Source organism: Lissotriton vulgaris, chromosome 5, assembly GCF_964263255.1.
Source record: "Lissotriton vulgaris chromosome 5, aLisVul1.2, whole genome shotgun sequence".
Taxonomy (NCBI): domain Eukaryota; kingdom Metazoa; phylum Chordata; class Amphibia; order Caudata; family Salamandridae; genus Lissotriton; species Lissotriton vulgaris.
In genome coordinates, this window is record NC_141693.1 from 557104864 (window position 1) to 557114603 (window position 9740).

A 9740-nucleotide genomic window follows, 5' to 3' on the forward strand; every position below is an offset into this window, starting at 1 on the left:
TCCCTCTCCTGTTGTCCTGTCCTAAAAAAGGACGTGAGGTTGACGGCTGTTGTTCAAATTGAGGTCTATAGTGACCAGCTGGAATTTGGTCTCCGTCTGATTCTGAGCCTGTCTCAGAGAAGGTCGTTCTTTTCTGTTGTTGTGGGTTAGAGTTAGGGCCTCTAGAATTGTTTTGGGCCAGATAAAAGTCTTTTTGTAAATAGGGATATGTTGTCTCTTTATTATATTTGCGGATATCTTTTTGGAGCTTATCTGTTTTTCTCAGGGAATTGAACTCTTCAAACTCTTTTATCGTTTGTGCTACTTTGTCTAAAAGAGCTTTAGCATTGGTGACACTAGAGTCGCTGTTAATTTTATTTTCAAGTGTTTCAATTTCTTTTAGAAGGATCTTAATCTGTTTAGCCGCTGTTTCGATGCTAAGCACCATCCAGGTGCGTGAGCACTTATTAGCTGCGTGGCTAAACCCAGTCTTAAATTCACCGTCTTCAGTAAAAATGATCGGAATGTTGCGAATCTGCAGGCCGGTGGGAATTATATTGGCACTGAGGCAGTCAGTCAAGAACTTAGCGTGGAGTTCAGTCCTGACTAATTTCTTTTTAAGACGTTCAAGTTGGTTGAGATCAGATTCTAGGGGTGAATTTACTGGTGTACTTCTATTGCCCAATAGAGATGGTCCAGAGGCAATCTTCTGGATATAGTCGTCAGTGTAAGACAAAGTCTCTGATTCAGCCATGAAGTCACGGCTGATACTATGAGAGAAGATTATTTAAGTTATAGAACTGTTCACTGACAGTTTTACCACTTTCAAGAAAATGGCTCACAGCAGAGGTTTTCTGCGCAGATATAATGTGTATAAGGGTGAGCAACCCAATATACCCTTGCGGGCTTGGGCAAGGTTTGTGAAGGAAATGGCCAGCAAGGGATTTCAATTGAGGAGTTTGTACAGCACTATTAGGACTTGTTGTTTAATCACAGTACCTAAGTATGAATTAAATCAATGGCTGTTAAAATCAATTCAAAATAGACATAAGATGTTACCACACTAACATCATGATAGAGCAATGTTGCTCAATAAAACAAAACCAGAAACCAGGATATATTGTCTGAAAATTATTATTAAATTTCAAGGCAAAATATATATACAAAAACAGTGAATGAACATAAAGTGCAGGGTGCATACATAGATATACAATAAGGATAATCAAGGTCTTGTTTCCTTTTCCTTGGAAATATCCAAATTAAAGTCCAGACTGCTGTATTTCAATGATTGATTGGTTTTAGCCCAGAGTCAGAAGAAAATCAAAAAATGACTGAGGGACCAATTAGGCAGACTTGGACTGAGCAGGTCGACGTTTCGGTCTTGTTATGGTTATTTTTAAGACCATCATCAGGACTACAAGGTAGTATATGCAATTGATGACCCTCTGTAAAAAAACAACAATACATTATAATATATACAATTAAATTAAATACCTGGTTCATGACATACAATAGTTATGGCACTGGTAAATTTATTTACAATTCCTATTTACACTAAACAAAATAGCAGTAGGTTTTATCATAAGTTAAAATTGGTCGGTGTGGAGACCAAAAAAGTTTGTTATCATAATTAAACAAATTTAAAAGCACATTGTGCTAAGTAGGATAGGTCTATTCCGTGTTCTACTCGCCGCATATTGTACTTACTAATAGCAGTATAGTAGTTTTATTGGCACCGTTGTTTGAGATTATTGACACTGAAGTAGTACACAAAGAAGAATCCAATGTGCCACGGTTGCGCTATAAGGAACAAGGAGTCATTTTAGTTCCTATCAAATGTACATGTTAATTTTATATTACATATAGAGGTTGGGGCATTTACCTTGCAACACTTGGGTGCAGTGATGAATAGAAAAGGATACACCGTCTACCTTCAATTGTTGATCGGTTATCTCTATGTATAAACTAAATAAAACAGAGAAAATGGCTTTTAGTGGTAAAGAAATAGTCACATAAATGTAACAGGCAGTGCTGTACTGGGTAGACAAGGTCATAGAGTTTGTGCACAGTTACAGCGTTTATTCATTAAGGTAGGGGGCAGCATATACCCAACAGAGGGGTAGCCCATGCTGAAGAAGCCTGTTGTTTTCTAAGCTTTAGAAATTATTTAAAGATTACAGTGAGGTATATCTTTAGCTTTAAAACGATTATAGGCGTTTTTACTAGAACATGAAGCCTCGTATTTGATTAAAAGTAAAATGCTATTTGTAAACAGTTGCGTTCACATTACCGCTGCTATATCTCCCCAGAATTTTAAGGAGAGTAAAACTCCCAGGCCGTGAGTTTAGAGATGCCGGTGCCGCGAATCGGCACTTTGTTAAAGCCGGGAATCGAGCATAACACGGGGGCTCTTTGCCGGTGTACTTACTGTGGATTAGTCAGCATTGAGACTTCGGGACATCGGAACGCGCGGGATCCGGGCGATGTAACATTGTTGCAGTTACACGCTCTTTAAATACTTTAGTCTCATAGCTAGGACCCTTGCGTAGTCTCGTGATATTTCGAGCGGGATTGGAAGACGCTATTTTTATAAACCTAATGCGGCGGCCATCTTAGCATGTTACTATTTCGCTTGTACAAATATGTCATAATCAAATTATTGGTACGATTTTACAGGGTAAGTTTGTCAAAAGATTGGACTGGCATTCAGTTTCGTTTTAGCCCTTAAGTCGAAATATTACCATACCATTTAGACAGAAAAAAATCTTTTTCTACATTATTGTTTACAAATGGCAGTATTACTGCAGGCAAGACTGGCAGGTCAACTACAAACTAGGATTGATTTTCAATTCGTTTGAGAAGTCTTAAATGATAAATAATTCTTGATACTTAATCACAGTTTATGTCTGTCACTTACTATGTGCTCACAATCTAATCAGTATCAATGTTAGTGATCCATATACATATAGCTTTTACATTCTGATCAGTATTGATATTTGGAATCAAAACATATCAACATTACAGCTACGTATATACAGTGTGGGCATAGTACTGTGATGTGTGCATTAATAGTTGTAAAAGGCTGAAGCGGATTAAACTAAACATGCCAAAGTGTGCCATTCGGTGCTTGAATTGAGGCCATTTTTGACACTGTTGGCCATTTCGATCCAACGGTTTTCTTGAATTATTAGACTTCTGTCTTTTGTTTTTCTGGTTCTGTTTTATTGAGCAACATTGCTCTATCATGATGTTAGTGTGGTAACATCTTATGTCTATTTTGAATTGATTTTAACAGCCATTGATTTAATTCATACTTAGGTACTGTGATTAAACAACAAGTCCTAATAGTGCTGTACAAACTCCTCAATTGAAATCCCTTGCTGGCCATTTCCTTCACAAACCTTGCCCAAGCCCGCAAGGGTATATTGGGTTGCTCACCCTTATACACATTATATCTGCGCAGAAAACCTCTGCTGTGAGCCATTTTCTTGAAAGTGGTAAAACTGTCAGTGAACAGATCTATAACTTAAATAATCTTCTCTCATAGTATCAGCCGTGACTTCATGGCTGAATCAGAGACTTTGTCTTACACTGACGACTATATCCAGAAGATTGCCTCTGGACCATCTCTATTGGGCAATAGAAGTACACCAGTAAATTCACCCCTAGAATCTGATCTCAACCAACTTGAACGTCTTAAAAAGAAATTAGTCAGGACTGAACTCCACGCTAAGTTCTTGACTGACTGCCTCAGTGCCAATATAATTCCCACCGGCCTGCAGATTCGCAACATTCCGATCATTTTTACTGAAGACGGTGAATTTAAGACTGGGTTTAGCCACGCAGCCAATAAGTGCTCACGCACCTGGATGGTGCTTAGCATCGAAACAGCGGCTAAACAGATTAAGATCCTTCTAAAAGAAATTGAAACACTTGAAAATAAAATTAACAGCGACTCTAGTGTCACCAATGCTAAAGCTCTTTTAGACAAAGTAGCACAAACGATAAAAGAGTTTGAAGAGTTCAATTCCCTGAGAAAAACAGATAAGCTCCAAAAAGATATCCGCAAATATAATAAAGAGACAACATATCCCTATTTACAAAAAGACTTTTATCTGGCCCAAAACAATTCTAGAGGCCCTAACTCTAACCCACAACAACAGAAAAGAACGACCTTCTCTGAGACAGGCTCAGAATCAGACGGAGACCAAATTCCAGCTGGTCACTATAGACCTCAATTTGAACAACAGCCGTCAACCTCACGTCCTTTTTTAGGACAGGACAACAGGAGAGGGAGAGGTCAACCCCCAAAACCCAGGGGAGCCAGACGAGGATGGTACAGAAATCAGTACACCCCAGGCCAGAGACAAACACGGAACCAGTTTTACCAATGGTAAATGATTCATCAACTGTTCCAATCTTTAACTTGTCCAAGCACATTTTGTCTGAGGCTGAAACATCTGTCCTCGCATCAGGCTTATCCTTTGTCCCTACTCACAGGAACAACCAATTTGTGACAAAATGTGAACTGTACAAATTTTTCAGAACAATACGACTAAAAAATTACTTTGCCTTGAAAGACGACCTGCCAGAAAGGAACATTACTGGTCTTAAACCATCTTCGACCTTTTTTCCCCCCAATAATTTGGTTTCCAAAAATATTTTAACTTTTGAAAATGCGGTGTTAATTGAAACTGAGTCACTATTTAAAGAAAAAATCTTTTGTAGAAACAACTTGAACAAAGATGAACATCTAGCTCTCAAAAAACTTGAATCCCTCCACGACACAGTGATCAAACCCGCAGATAAAGGGGGTGGTCTGGTACTGTGGGACAGGGAAGCCTACAGGCAAGAGATGTTAGACCAACTCTCTGTCAGTGAAAACTATAGATTGCTTAAATCCGATCCCACCCCCTCCCTTGAAAAAGAAATCAAACAACTCAGTGAAGAAGGATTCAAAGGAGGATGGCTGAGCCAGAAAGAAGCCAGTTTTCTCATTAACCAATCGCCAACTGTGCCAGCCATCTATATCCTCCCGAAGATCCATAAGAACGCCACTAAACCACCAGGGAGACCCATTGTGGCGGGCTGTAACTCCATTTTAAAACCACTAGCCCAATACGCAGATTTTTTTATCAGGCCTTTTGTCACTGAATCTGAGACATATATCAGAGACACCACTACTGTCATCACTAAATTGGAAAATCATATATATGACCCTAACTGCGAATATTTGGTGACCATGGACATAAGCAGTCTATACACCAACATTCCACAAAAAGATGTACTGGAACTCATTACCAACCTTCTCAATAGCCGTGAGAAACCACATTCAGTTCCAAGCGAATTCATAGTAGACTGCATTAAGATCTCAATGTGCCAAAACTTTTTCCTTTTTGAAAAAAGGTTTTATCAGCAATTGAAAGGTGTGGCAATGGGGGCTGTTTATGCCCCCAACATAGCAAATATCTATGTTAACCATTTTGAGAATGAGTTTATTTACAACAGTCTCAATCCATTCTTAGCCAACATATCATGTTGGCTAAGATATATAGACGACGTTTTCCTAATATGGAAGGGCTCACAAGAACTCTTGAAAGAATTTCATGGATGGATCAACCAGAGAAACTCGAATCTACAATTCACCCTGGACTACCATTCCCACGAAATGAACTTTCTAGACTTAACAATAAAAGTTAGTGAGGAAAATACCCTATACACATCTTTGTACACCAAACCCACCACTCGTAATACTCTACTTAAGTACAGTAGTCACCATCCCAAATCTCTTCGAGATGGGCTACCATTCGGGCAGTTTCTGCGACTGCGCAGAAACTGCTTTAAACGCTGTGATTACTTTCACGAGGCGAAGATCCTGAGGTTCAAATTGTTGGAAAGAGGGTACCCGAATAAACTGTTGAAGAACTCCATGAAGCGTGCATGGTACAATGACCGTGAGGCTCTGTTGCAAACCAAGATCAAATGCAATCAGACTCCTCTAGTATGTGTTACCACCTTTGGAACACATAGTCAACAACTCAAAAAGATTGTCACTAAGAACTGGTCTCTCTTGCACGACTTACCCGAACTCAGAGACAAACCAATGTTCTCATTTAAACGTGGGCGAAATCTTAGAGATCGCCTGGTCCACGCCTACGATAAACCAGATAATAACACTGTTGACAACATGAAACAACTTTCACCACTCCTTGGTCACTACAGATGCAACAACTGTAGGGCCTGTACAACAACGAAAAACATCAAAAGTTTTGTGATCAATGGACGCGAATACACCAGCAGACAGTTTTCTAACTGCCGAACGAGCAATGTCATATATTGTATCCAATGCCCATGCGGCCAGGTATACATAGGGAAAACTACCCAAATGATTAAACAGCGAATTCTGCAACACCAATCGCGAATTCGCTGCATAGTGGACAATGCTCCACTAGTTGATCACTACTCCATGAAAAAACATTCAGAAAAAGACATGACATGGTGGGTGATAGATGTGGTCAAACCCACCGTCAGACAAAAAAACTGTGACAGAAGTCTAATAATTCAAGAAAACCGTTGGATCGAAATGGCCAACAGTGTCAAAAATGGCCTCAATTCAAGCACCGAATGGCACACTTTGGCATGTTTAGTTTAATCCGCTTCAGCCTTTTACAACTATTAATGCACACATCACAGTACTATGCCCACACTGTATATACGTAGCTGTAATGTTGATATGTTTTGATTCCAAATATCAATACTGATCAGAATGTAAAAGCTATATGTATATGGATCACTAACATTGATACTGATTAGATTGTGAGCACATAGTAAGTGACAGACATAAACTGTGATTAAGTATCAAGAATTATTTATCATTTAAGACTTCTCAAACGAATTGAAAATCAATCCTAGTTTGTAGTTGACCTGCCAGTCTTGCCTGCAGTAATACTGCCATTTGTAAACAATAATGTAGAAAAAGATTTTTTTCTGTCTAAATGGTATGGTAATATTTCGACTTAAGGGCTAAAACGAAACTGAATGCCAGTCCAATCTTTTGACAAACTTACCCTGTAAAATCGTACCAATAATTTGATTATGACATATTTGTACAAGCGAAATAGTAACATGCTAAGATGGCCGCCGCATTAGGTTTATAAAAATAGCGTCTTCCAATCCCGCTCGAAATATCACGAGACTACGCAAGGGTCCTAGCTATGAGACTAAAGTATTTAAAGAGCGTGTAACTGCAACAATGTTACATCGCCCGGATCCCGCGCGTTCCGATGTCCCGAAGTCTCAATGCTGACTAATCCACAGTAAGTACACCGGCAAAGAGCCCCCGTGTTATGCTCGATTCCCGGCTTTAACAAAGTGCCGATTCGCGGCACCGGCATCTCTAAACTCACGGCCTGGGAGTTTTACTCTCCTTAAAATTCTGGGGAGATATAGCAGCGGTAATGTGAACGCAACTGTTTACAAATAGCATTTTACTTTTAATCAAATACGAGGCTTCATGTTCTAGTAAAAACGCCTATAATCGTTTTAAAGCTAAAGATATACCTCACTGTAATCTTTAAATAATTTCTAAAGCTTAGAAAACAACAGGCTTCTTCAGCATGGGCTACCCCTCTGTTGGGTATATGCTGCCCCCTACCTTAATGAATAAACGCTGTAACTGTGCACAAACTCTATGACCTTGTCTACCCAGTACAGCACTGCCTGTTACATTTATGTGACTATTTCTTTACCACTAAAAGCCATTTTCTCTGTTTTATTTAGTTTATACATAGAGATAACCGATCAACAATTGAAGGTAGACGGTGTATCCTTTTCTATTCATCACTGCACCCAAGTGTTGCAAGGTAAATGCCCCAACCTCTATATGTAATATAAAATTAACATGTACATTTGATAGGAACTAATATGACTCCTTGTTCCTTATAGCGCAACCGTGGCACATTGGATTCTTCTTTGTGTACTACTTCAGTGTCAATAATCTCAAACAACGGTGCCAATAAAACTACTATACTGCTATTAGTAAGTACAATATGCGGCGAGTAGAACACGGAATAGACCTATCCTACTTAGCACAATGTGCTTTTAAATTTGTTTAATTATGATAACAAACTTTTTTGGTCTCCACACCGACCAATTTTAACTTATGATAAAACCTACTGCTATTTTGTTTAGTGTAAATAGGAATTGTAAATAAATTTACCAGTGCCATAACTATTGTATGTCATGAACCAGGTATTTAATTTAATTGTATATATTATAATGTATTGTTGTTTTTTTACAGAGGGTCATCAATTGCATATACTACCTTGTAGTCCTGATGATGGTCTTAAAAATAACCATAACAAGACCGAAACGTCGACCTGCTCAGTCCAAGTCTGCCTAATTGGTCCCTCAGTCATTTTTTGATTTTCTTCTGACTCTGGGCTAAAACCAATCAATCATTGAAATACAGCAGTCTGGACTTTAATTTGGATATTTCCAAGGAAAAGGAAACAAGACCTTGATTATCCTTATTGTATATCTATGTATGCACCCTGCACTTTATGTTCATTCACTGTTTTTGTATATATATTTTGCCTTGAAATTTAATAATAATTTTCAGACAATATATCCTGGTTTCTGGTTTTGTTTTATTGAGCAACATTGCTCTATCATGATGTTAGTGTGGTAACATCTTATGTCTATTTTGAATTGATTTTAACAGCCATTGATTTAATTCATACTTAGGTACTGTGATTAAACAACAAGTCCTAATAGTGCTGTACAAACTCCTCAATTGAAATCCCTTGCTGGCCATTTCCTTCACAAACCTTGCCCAAGCCCGCAAGGGTATATTGGGTTGCTCACCCTTATACACATTATATCTGCGCAGAAAACCTCTGCTGTGAGCCATTTTCTTGAAAGTGGTAAAACTGTCAGTGAACAGTTCTATAACTTAAATAATCTTCTCTCATAGTATCAGCCGTGACTTCATGGCTGAATCAGAGACTTTGTCTTACACTGACGACTATATCCAGAAGATTGCCTCTGGACCATCTCTATTGGGCAATAGAAGTACACCAGTAAATTCACCCCTAGAATCTGATCTCAACCAACTTGAACGTCTTAAAAAGAAATTAGTCAGGACTGAACTCCACGCTAAGTTCTTGACTGACTGCCTCAGTGCCAATATAATTCCCACCGGCCTGCAGATTCGCAACATTCCGATCATTTTTACTGAAGACGGTGAATTTAAGACTGGGTTTAGCCACGCAGCTAATAAGTGCTCACGCACCTGGATGGTGCTTAGCATCGAAACAGCGGCTAAACAGATTAAGATCCTTCTAAAAGAAATTGAAACACTTGAAAATAAAATTAACAGCGACTCTAGTGTCACCAATGCTAAAGCTCTTTTAGACAAAGTAGCACAAACGATAAAAGAGTTTGAAGAGTTCAATTCCCTGAGAAAAACAGATAAGCTCCAAAAAGATATCCGCAAATATAATAAAGAGACAACATATCCCTATTTACAAAAAGACTTTTATCTGGCCCAAAACAATTCTAGAGGCCCTAACTCTAACCCACAACAACAGAAAAGAACGACCTTCTCTGAGACAGGCTCAGAATCAGACGGAGACCAAATTCCAGCTGGTCACTATAGACCTCAATTTGAACAACAGCCGTCAACCTCACGTCCTTTTTTAGGACAGGACAACAGGAGAGGGAGAGGTCAACCCCCAAAACCCAGGGGAGCCAGACGAGGA

General features: G+C 38.9%; 2 long non-coding RNA genes across 2 annotated transcripts; one reads left to right on the forward strand and one right to left on the reverse strand.

Annotated features, from left to right (window-relative positions):
* Positions 1–1097: 1097 nt before the first annotated feature.
* LOC147711247 (uncharacterized) lies at positions 1098–2777 on the reverse strand. The gene is made up of 3 exons (XR_015295677.1): positions 1862–2777; positions 1687–1779; positions 1098–1424 (listed from the first exon to the last, which is right to left on the reverse strand). It is a non-coding gene; the product is annotated as an uncharacterized LOC147711247 (long non-coding RNA).
* Positions 2778–7750: 4973 nt separating this feature from the next.
* Positions 7751–8605, forward strand: LOC147711248 (uncharacterized). The gene is made up of 3 exons (XR_015295678.1): positions 7751–7841; positions 7924–8016; positions 8279–8605. It is a non-coding gene; the product is annotated as an uncharacterized LOC147711248 (long non-coding RNA).
* Positions 8606–9740: the final 1135 nt, after the last annotated feature.